This window comes from Lampris incognitus, chromosome 3 (genome assembly GCF_029633865.1).
Source record: "Lampris incognitus isolate fLamInc1 chromosome 3, fLamInc1.hap2, whole genome shotgun sequence".
NCBI classification, from domain to species: Eukaryota; Metazoa; Chordata; class Actinopteri; order Lampriformes; family Lampridae; genus Lampris; species Lampris incognitus.
In genome coordinates this window covers 78148418-78159464 of record NC_079213.1, presented here as the reverse complement: position 1 = coordinate 78159464, position 11047 = coordinate 78148418, and the positions used below count along the sequence as shown (strand labels likewise).

General features: G+C 41.2%; 1 protein-coding gene across 2 annotated transcripts in view; it reads left to right on the top strand.

Moving 5' to 3' along the window:
• cyfip1 (cytoplasmic FMR1 interacting protein 1) overlaps positions 1-11047 on the top strand; it is a 67386-nt gene continuing 56339 nt past the window's right edge. For both annotated transcript variants that reach the window (XM_056277973.1, XM_056277972.1), the window contains exon 1: positions 1-223. The gene's annotated coding sequence lies outside the window, so the exon portion shown is untranslated. The remainder of the gene's footprint in view (positions 224-11047) is intronic.

Sequence of the window (11047 nt, the reverse complement as noted above, 5' to 3'; positions counted from 1 at the left end):
CTCTGCCCGCCCATGATAATATCGAGGGGAAGATTCCTCTCCGCCACGGAAAAAGAAGAAAAAAAAGGAAAAAAAAAAGAAACCGAGAACGGAGGGACTTCCACAACCTTAATTCACCAGCGGGGATCTGCATTTCCCCAGTATCGTTCCTTTATGGCGCCTTAGATCTCACCAACACACCGTATTTATTCCTTGGGAGGAAAAAAAAATAAAACAACTCGGAGTGAGTATACTTCAACTTTGTTTCAAACTGCAGTGCGCTCCGCTCCCGGCTAACCGAGGGTGGGAGAAGAGCAGAGAAAGAAACAAAAGTTTTTGATGTTTTCTTTGGGTGTTTCCTTCGTTGATACCTTCTTTTTTTGGTTGCGGTTTCTACTTCTGTGTAGCCACTCGAGGGCTTTGCTGTAAAATGGACGTCAAAATACAGCGTGCTGCGGTGAGAATGTGACTCGTCCGGACGCCGAGCCCAGTTTTTCTCTCGGGGCCTGGTGTGTGTGTGTGTGTTTGTGTGTGTGTGTGAATATTCCCGGGCCACGGTGGAAGGGAAAACTGGGGTCATCCCCAAAAGAAACGGGGCTGATAACGTTACGCCTTCGTCTCAGGGTTTATTGCTCCGTACACTTACAGTAAAACAGTGCGCTAACCTTGTAGTCAGTCTGCGGCGGTAACCCGCACTCACAAGGGGGTGGGGGTGTTAAAATCCTAACGTACCTCCACCCCTAAATCTGATCTCGATTTTGCCCTTTTCATAGGCGTTGGTCTCAAAACGTTAACCCTCGAGATTTCCCGAGAACAATGACACTCGGGAGTGTCAAGTTGACTTTCAAAGCAGACTTCGGTAATAATCAATATCGGCTGACGTTTTGAAGTGTAAAGGAAATCGGCTGACACTGTAAACGCACGAGCCTGTCGGTGAATGAGAGACGTTTTTTCCCGTTTGTAGTCCAGATCGGTTCCTCCCTAGTCTGTTACTGAAAAAAAAATGAAAGATTGCGTTATTTTGTCTCACTCGTGTCACGCCACCATTCTTTTCAATAGCTGTTAATGTGTACATCGAGGAAACCGAGCAGGAAACGACCCCCCCACCCCACCCATTATATTCTGACGTGGTGAGAAGCTGGAGTAACCGTATGAGCCTTCTGATGTGAGTTGTGCTATCTGACCTGTGGGATCAGCCTTGTGATCCTCACATTAGGAGCTTGTCCCAAACTTTCCTGGACTGCTCTTTTCCCCACCCACTTTATCTCCTCGCCTCTCATCTCCCATGAGGACGAGTCTTCGGGAGACAAGTGAAAATAAAGGGATGTGTAATGACCCCAATGTAGATTCACGACGTGTTAAAAGAGCTTTTTTTTGCCCTGTGGCGTTATCTTGCTTTAACATTATTTAACCTCAGCTGCAATCTTTAGCTCTCTAGTTGCATCAGTAGTTAACTGTGATGATCCCTGTTAGAGATATGAGGGTTTTCTCATCATTAACCTCATATTGGTCAATGCGGCATGCTGACAAAGTTGTGTTGACCTCAGACATGGATAGAAGGGATGGTTTGAATGGGTTCAGTTAAGAATACCATTCTGGCTGTCAGCTAGAGAATTTGGCTGTCAAAAGTTGAGCAGTGGTTTACATGGTTTTCAGTGTTGAGGGCTTTTTCAACTTAAAAATGTCTCCCTTATAGTTCCCTCGAAAGCCTCTACTGCCCTTTACTTTTTGCACTATTTGGTATGCTACAATGTCATTTCAAAACAAATGGGACATGTGTAAAAGAGTCAAATTTGAATTGGATATATAATAAGTGAGAGTATTCACTATTCAATATGCAACATTTTTGGTTGTTTGCTTTGGATATCAGTAGCATTTTTTAGCCACCAGGACAGTATGCTGAAGGATGTTTACTTTTTCACAAGCATTTGGAAACCATTCCTCCAGTGAGCATTAGGGTTAGGGTCCATGTCCGCTTGTCTTCTTTTATTGTAGAACATAGAAATAAATCAGGGAAAGTCAAATTCATGTCATGAAAGATCTGTAATATTGATGGATCTTGAGCGATAATTTTTGGCCCCTAATCTCACAGGCATTTTTTGTTTTGTTTTTGGATTTCCCCCCTTTTTCTTCCCAATTGTATCTGGCCAATTAACCCACTCTTCTGAGTCTTCCTGGTTGCTGCTCCACCGCCTCTGCTGATCCGGGGAGGGCTGCAGACTACCACATGCCTCCTCCGATACACGTGGAGTCGCCAGCCGCTTCTTTTCACCTGACAGTGAGGAGTTTCACCAGGGGGACATAGTGCATGGGAGGATCACACTATTCCTCCCAGTTCCCCCTCCCCCCTGAACAGGCGCCCCGACCGACCAGAGGAGGTGCTAGTGCAGTGACCAGGACAGATACCCACATTCGGCTCCCCACCCGCTGACACGGCTAATTATGACTGTAGGGATGCCCGACCAAGGCGGAGGTAACATGGGGATTCGAACCGGTGATCCTCATGTTGGTAGGCAACAGAAGAGACCGCTACGCTACCTTGGACACCCAATCTCAATTGCATGTTTTTACATGTCAGTAGCACACAAACTGTATGAGTACACTGAGTAAATTGACTTTGGTGAAGTAGGGTTGGATGTATGGGAGATAGTACAGTCTTGAGTTATTCGATGTAGAGGCTATTGATCAGTCAAAAAGTACTTCAATATGACCAGAAGAGAAGAGAGCTCAGTTGTCATTTGTTTGCATTTAGTGTGTGTGTGTGTGTGTGTGTGTGTGTGTGTGTGTGTGTGTGTGTGTGTGTGTGTGTGTGTGTGTGTGTGTGTGTGTGTGTGTGTGTGTGTGCCAGTGACACAAGTTGTTCAAAAATAAAAAGTGAGACAAATGTGTCTGGAGGGCCTGCTTTAAAGTTTGGCCTCACAGATTTCCTCTGCACCAAGAAAACTGTGACATTATAGTCATAAACTAGTCGACACATTAGAGGTTTTTTTTCACACCATGTGCATGAGACATGAAGAGAACTTCTTCTAAAGTGACGATGATGTTCCTCTAGTGTATTTAGTTACCATGGCAACCGTTTGTCTTCCCATCCTGCCTCTTGAGGAAATGTTTTGAACGGTCTATGAGTATTTAATGTTTTTTGATGGTGCAGTGGTTTCTCAGTTCAGAGAAATGTTGAATATGCATGGCTTACTTTGTGTTAACCACAAGGTGCCATCAATAAAGAAAGAGAACAACACCGGGCTGCTCTCAGTCTTCGAATTTCGCATACTGCATAAGGAATCTGTGGGTGTTTTATTTTTTTTAAGCAGGGCCTGATGATTGTAAAGTTGCAAGCTTTATCTGCTCTACACATTGTAGCTCACTTCACAATGCTCAACAGGTCTCTCTCTCACCTTTTTGAAATTAAGAAAACTGCATAACTGCTGTCTTCGCATTGTATTAACTTACTTTACCTTGATGCAAGTCAAACTCTAAACTGCCAAAATGATATCTGTGTAGGCTGGAGGAGGCAACATGGCACGTGTTTCTTAACTTTAGGGGTTACTGGGTGATTTAGATTGGATTTAAGTCTGGAGACTATGCAAGACACACCATGCGACAGGAAGGAAAGCATCCATCGGTTCCACATAGCCTACTGCTGCAGCAGAGCCTTGTATTCGCCCTCCACTTGGCACACTTAGGTTACCTGATTGAGGCAGGTTTAAGCTCCTTATGGTTTAAATATGGCTGTAGTCCTACTAACACGTGGCGTGCAACGTCAGTGAGGACCGCAGGCTACAGTACCACCAAATCATGACTCCTCATTTGCTCCTTGTTTGTGTCTTTTTCTTCTTCTGCCTATTAGAGGAGACGGCTTCTAGATTTTGCATTATTAGGAGGAACTCTGAGCTGAAGAAAAGAAAAGAAAAATCACCCGGGTTCCTTATTTCAAACTGAAAGAAGGCAGTCTGTAGAGTTAAAGTAAACCCATCGGGTAAGCAATGACAAACATTGGGTAAAGCAATGACAAATAAAAGCAGTCTACGTCTAAACAGAAGCTGTGACCAATCGAACTTGCTGGAATGATAACACCTTTTCAATCAAGCTGCTTTGTATCATAACCTGAATGTTATTTACATCTTTGTTTCAACAGTTTCCTTAAATATTATGTTTTTTTGTATGCACTAACAACACAGCTTCCTTATTACACAAATTATTGTCACACGTCTGTAGCTGAAATGTGAAGACATATTAGATGTACAGCTTTGACCTCACTGTTACTTGTGCCTTCTCACTGTCTCAGTCTTGTCACATGCTCTTTTTTGGATGGTCTTAAATGATTCACACTTCTCTGTTTTGAAGCTCATAAAACTGGCTTGGTTTAATTTAGATACTTTGCATTAGTGAGACTTGAACAATAAGAATAACGTGTACTGCTTTTTCAGGTTATCGTTCTTCCCCTTTTAAGAAACTTTATTTTCATAACCAGCACCACTACCCCATTCTGCTGTCATCACTTCTAACCAAATATAGAAAAGTAATCCATTACTAACTACTTTTTAAATAATTCTGGACACCTTACTGATTTGGTTCCAGTGTTTTTGCTGATTGAAAGTGCTCAACAAATGAGAAGCGGAATATTAAGATGGATGTAGGTAAAAAACTTTAATTCAGAATTAAAGTTAATACAGAATTAAAGTTTTTTTTCCTACATTTATTTATATATGCCTTTGTTAAAAGAGACACTCAACGGTAGGGAAAGTGCTCAACAAATAAGGAGCAAAATAATCCAGCGAGTCAAGTAAATTCTTTATGAGACAGTACAAGCCTGTTTTATGCCAAAGAATTTACTTGACTCACTGGATTATATATATATGTACATATATCCCCACCAAATCATTTTAAAAAATCTATTCAAAATGTTCTTTTACTGGAGACGCAAGTTGTGAATTACCCACATGTCAATAGTGTGTTTGTGTTCCTTGAAGACAAAATCCAGTTATGTAGATGTGACAAAAACAATAAGAGCTCATTCAAACAGTTTCTTTTGTTTCAAATATTATTTTTATTGAGCCAAAGACTATTATACATACAGTCTATTGTTGTGTCAATGTTCATTTTCATTTACATGAAAGAATTATAAGATTATATTCATGTACATTCACAGATATATATATAAGACATGATATAAAAGATATAGGATTGTATTTTGAGATTGGAACAGTATCAAAGACCAGCAAATTAGAAGGAGAAAGAAAGATTTTTTTTTTCAAAATAAACATAATTTGAATAAAATAAAAATGACAAAGACAAATTAAATGTGTTTATAGGAGACATAAAATAGACATAAAATAAATCTAAAAATGGGAACATAACTCCAATAAGGCAGTCTAGTAACATTAATTCCCTACCTTTATCTTCCCCCTTTGTTTTTCTTATTTTCCTAAACCTCTTCCTGTTTCCTGTCCCCCTACCTGTTCTGTCACTACTCATTTACTCATTAAGTAAAATGAAACGGTGTATAAGTACACGTTACAACTCAGGAATGTCTATGTGCGCAGCATGACATGAGGGGTTGCCAAATTGTATTATATTGTGGGAGTCTGCCCTTTAAGATGGGGTGTCCAGGTGGCGTGGCGATCTATTCCATTGCCTACCAACACGGGGATCGCCAGTTTGAATCCCTATGTTACCTCCGGCTTGGTCGGGCGTCCCTACAGACACAATTGGCCTTGTCTGCGGTTGGGAAACCGGATGTGGGTATGTGTCCTAGTCACTGCACTATCGCCGTGCTACGTCCCACTGGCGAAACGCCCCACTGTCAGGTGAAAAGAAGCAGCTGGCGACTGCACGTATATTGGAGGAGGCATGTGGTAGTCTGCAGCCCTCCCCAGATTGGCAGAGGGGGTGGAACAGTGACCAGGACGGCTCGGAAGAGTGGGATAATTGGCCGGATACAATTGGGGAGAAAAGGGGGGGGGGGAATGGTTTCAAGACGGTGTCTGGTGTTGTTGGAGCATTTGTGTGTGTTCGAGGCTTTCTTCCTATATGTCATCTGGTATTTGAATACCTATTTCTTTTTCCCAGCTGGCTTTAAAACTTCCAGAAGATGGAGAAGTTATTGATAGTAGGGTGTCATATGGCTAGGAGATGAAATTGTCTTGATATGGTGACATTTTAAGACAATTGTCTGTTGTTGATTGTCTTTCAGTTTCAAATCCTATTAAACATTGTCATATGTAATCTCTAATTTGTAAATGTCTGAAAAAGTTGCTGTTTGGCAGACTAAATTTCCTTTGTAGTTGTGTGAAGGTAGGAGATGTACCCTCAAGATATACACTACCGTTCAAAAGTTTGGGATCACCCAAACAATTTCGTGTTTTCCATGAAAAGTCACACTTATTCACCACCATATGTTGTGAAATGAATAGAAAATAGAGTCAAGACATTGACAAGGTTAGAAATAATGATTTGTATTTGAAATAAGATTTTTTTTACATCAAACTTTGCTTTCGTCAAAGAATCCTCCATTTGCAGCAATTACAGCATTGCAGACCTTTGGCATTCTAGCTGTTAATTTGTTGAGGTAATCTGGAGAAATTGCACCCCACGCTTCCAGAAGCAGCTCCCACAAGTTGGATTGGTTGGATGGGCACTTCTTTGAGCAGATTGAGTTTCTGGAGCATCACATTTGTGGGGTCAATTAAACGCTCAAAATGGCCAGAAAAAGAGAACTTTCATCTGAAACTCGACAGTCTATTCTTGTTCTTAGAAATGAAGGCTATTCCATGCGAGAAATTGCTAAGAAATTGAAGATTTCCTACACCGGTGTGTACTACTCCCTTCAGTGGACAGCACAAACAGTCTCTAACCAGAGTAGAAAAAGAAGTGGGAGGCCGCGTTGCACAACTGAGCAAGAAGATAAGTACATTAGAGTCTCTAGTTTGAGAAACAGACGCCTCACAGGTCCCCAACTGGCATCTTCATTAAATAGTACCTGTTAGAGCCTGTTTGTGCTGTCCTCTGAAGGGAGTAGTACACACCGGTGTAGGAAATCTTCAGTTTCTTAGCAATTTCTCGCATGGAATAGCCTTCATTTCTAAGAACAAGAATAGACTGTCGAGTTTCAGATGAAAGTTCTCTTTTTCTGGCCATTTTGAGCGTTTAATTGACCCCACAAATGTGATGCTCCAGAAACTCAATCTGCTCAAAGAAGTGCCCATCCAACCAATCCAACTTGTGGGAGCTGCTTCTGGAAGCGTGGGGTGCAATTTCTCCAGATTACCTCAACAAATTAACAGCTAGAATGCCAAAGGTCTGCAATGCTGTAATTGCTGCAAATGGAGGATTCTTTGACGAAAGCAAAGTTTGATGTAAAAAAAATCTTATTTCAAATACAAATCATTATTTCTAACCTTGTCAATGTCTTGACTCTATTTTCTATTCATTTCACAACATATGGTGGTGAATAAGTGTGACTTTTCATGGAAAACACGAAATTGTTTGGGTGATCCCAAACTTTTGAACGGTAGTGTAAATCTTTGGCACTTTGGATTCCCGAGTCACTCCATGTGCAGAAGGTTTTATCTAAATTGGATGAGGTGAGTATGGGTTTTCTTGTGATGGGTAGATTGAGAGTTATAGGTTTAAGACTGAAATGGGATTTAATTTGTTTCCAGATACGTATTAGGTTATGTATGGTAAGATTATAGTAAGCTATCAGAGTTGGCAGTATAGCACCTATTCTATTTTTAACCAGTTAGGTGGAGAGATTGAGGTATCTAGCCAAAAGGCAAATGACTTAATGGCAGAAGCCCAGTACTAGAGCATAACATTCAGAAGAGCTAGTCCTCCTTTAGATTTGGATTTGTAGAGATGTTTTCTGCTTGTCCTATGAGTTTTGTACTTCCATAAGAAAGGCATTATTATTATTACAACATTTATTTTGGTAAAGGTGAATCACGGAGGCCAATCAGTAAAGCTATATGTGCAGAATTTCTGAAGTTAACCCATTGTTTCTTTTAGCATTTTAAACACTTTTCACCCCCAAACAATCCCCTCAAAAACTGCTGAATAGAGGAACCACAAGGTCAACTGGTGTGCAGTGGAAAGAACGCTATCAGAGTGACGAGGCTTTCAGCTGCTCTGCTTGTTTTTTTTTTGTGATGTTTTTCACGATTGTGCTTTAATTTTAACGACACGAAAATAATATCTCAACTAGTTGAACACAATGTGCTCCAAATAAAAATCCAAAGACATGACTTTGGTGATCCAATTCATTTTTAGGCCAGCATAATGTGGCCAAAAAATAGACTGGTTTAACGGCAGTCAAATCCTGGGAGTTGTATTTGGAGCGCAGTCACCTTCGTGGTAATCGTGGATTATTTTCAACCTGTTTTGTGTCAGAACACCCAGTGTGGAGAATTGCATGAAGAACTACACCTAACCAAAACATTGAATGTATTTCAGAGATTTAGCTTTAACCCCTCAAAAAGTAAGAAAAAAGGTGACCGACTATTTTTAAAAAGTTATTGTCACTGTTACAGTAACTATTTTTGGAATGTGATTAATCCTTGGATTAGGCATTAATACACTATTGCCATCCAACTGTGTTCTCCTCTTTGTAGTCTTTATGATGCTTTACTGTGTGTTCCTGGGTGTGTGTGTGTGTTTGTATGTGTGTGTTTATCTATCCCTCGCTTTTGGTGAACAAAAATGGTGAATTTTCTGGTCTCCTTCTCAACACGTTCGGTCATCTACAGACCATGTCAACCAAACCAGCTTTTTGCTCACCAAAGCTGTTTATTTTGCAAACATTCTACTCACTGCCATTGTTGCCAGAGAATGTGAATAAGATTAGCTCAGGCGTGCACATTACAACGTAGCATGCACAGCGCTGCTACCTAGTTTTGCGGCGGTGTTGTATTAGTCTACAGACTGACTCAGACAACCTCTTTTCCAACTAATTTTGGTGCTCTGCAAAATCCCTGGTCTACAAATCGCAGTCATTTAAGAAGTGGATCTTTTTATATCAAACAGAGGGCAAATGTTAGGCCTAAACTTTTCCAATCTACAGCTTTTAAATGCTTTAATGAGGTTATTTAGATTTTCTTTGTCAGTGCTGTTCGATGTGGAATCCTCTCCTTGTCCTGCTCCGTGCCCTACCTCCCCTCTATTGAACAGAGCATGATTGACCTCCTCTGACCCTGGGTCTGTGCATACTGCCACCAACGGTTCTTTGTGCCACTGGTTAGAGTAGCTGGGTATTGTTTGACTTGCGGTCAGTTCTGATTGCAATGTGTTTTTGTTTTTTTTATTGTTCAATGTCAATGAAGTTCCCCAATCAGCAGTCAGCAGTAATGATAGAATGCAAACCAAAGCCCACCTCCCCTCATTTCCAGGGCTACTCAGCATAGTAATTTGCTTGTAATATAATGAAGTGAAATGTAAAATTCAGTTTCAGCTTTTGATTAAGGGAAGAAGGTAATAACCACAGTATTTTTCATAATTATTCTAGCTTCATTTAAATTTGCTTCCTCATGCAAAATTTGATGTTATTGATATTTATTTTTATTTTCTTATAAATTTATTTCTGATTTTTCCCTTTCTTCTCCCAATTTAGTGGCCAATCGAGTCCTATTTTAGTTCAAACACCCATCCTCCTACTGCATGCGTTTGCCAACTGCATCTCTCCGACCGGCAGTCTCGAAGGAGACGCCTCCTCACTTTCGTGACAAGGCGAATCCAGGCCGGACCACTGCTTTTTCCGACACACACAGAGACGCATTCATGTGACGAACACAAGCCGACTCCGCCCCCCTCCCGAAGACAGCGTTGCCAATTATTGCTGCTTCGTCAAGTCCGGCCATAGTCGGATCTGACGAGACCGGGGCGCGAACCCCGGTCCCCAGTGGGCAACTGCATCGGCACAAAGCCAATGCTTAGACCGCTACACCACCGCGGACCCCTGTTATTGATTTTAAAAGAAAGAACGTCCTGGCTTTTGTATCACAAAATTGACGGTTAGAATTCAACCAGTCCCTAACAATAGTATATGAATATATTACTTGACATTAATTGTAACTCCTTTATCTTTTTCTTTGGTTCACTGTTTTTTTTTAATTAAAGGTTCAGGGTTTTAATTATTAAGCTCTGTTCCATGCAGTTCAGAGGTAGCCCATCAAGATAGATTCAAATTCAAATTTGCCTTACATTTTAAAGGGTTTTTATGCTATCAAATGACCTCATCAGTTATATTGATACCAGGGCATCCTGATGGTTCAGTCACATCGGTGTGTAATATATACAGTGCATCCGGAAAGTATTCACACCCCTTCACTTTCCCCACATTTTGTTATGTTACAGCCTTATTCCAAAATGGATTAAATTCCTTTTTTTTTCATCAATCTACATACAATACCCCATAATGACAAAGCGAAAAAGGTTTTGTAGAATTTTTTGCAAATTTATTAAAATTAAAAAACTGAAATATTGCATGTACATAAGTATTCACACCCTTTACTCAGTACTTGGTTGAGGCACCCTTGGCAGCGATTACAGCCTCAAGTCTTCTTGGGTATGAAGCTACAAGCTTGGCACACCTATATTTGGGGTATTTCTCCCATTCTTCTCTGCAGATCCTCTCGAGCTCTGTAAGGTTAGATGAGGAGCATTGCTGCACAGCTATTTTCAGGTCTTTCCAGAGATGTTCAATGGGGTTCAAGTCTGGGCTCTGGCTGGGCCACTCCAGGACATTCACAGACTTGTCCCGAAGCCACTCCTTCTTTGTCTTGGCTGTGTGCTTAGGGTCGTTTTCGTGTTGAAAGGTAAACCTCCGCCCCAGTCTGAGGTCCTGAGCACTCTGGAGCAGGTTTTCATCAAGGATCTCTCTGTACTTTGCTCCATTCATCTTTCCCTCGATCCTGACTAGTCTCCCAGTTCCTGCCGCTGAAGAACATCCCCACAGCATGATGCTGCCACCACCATGCTTCACTGTAGGTATGGTATTAGCAAGGTGATGAGAGGTGCCTGGTTTCCTCCAGATGTGACGTCTGGCATTCAGGCCAAAGAGTTCAATCTTGGTTTC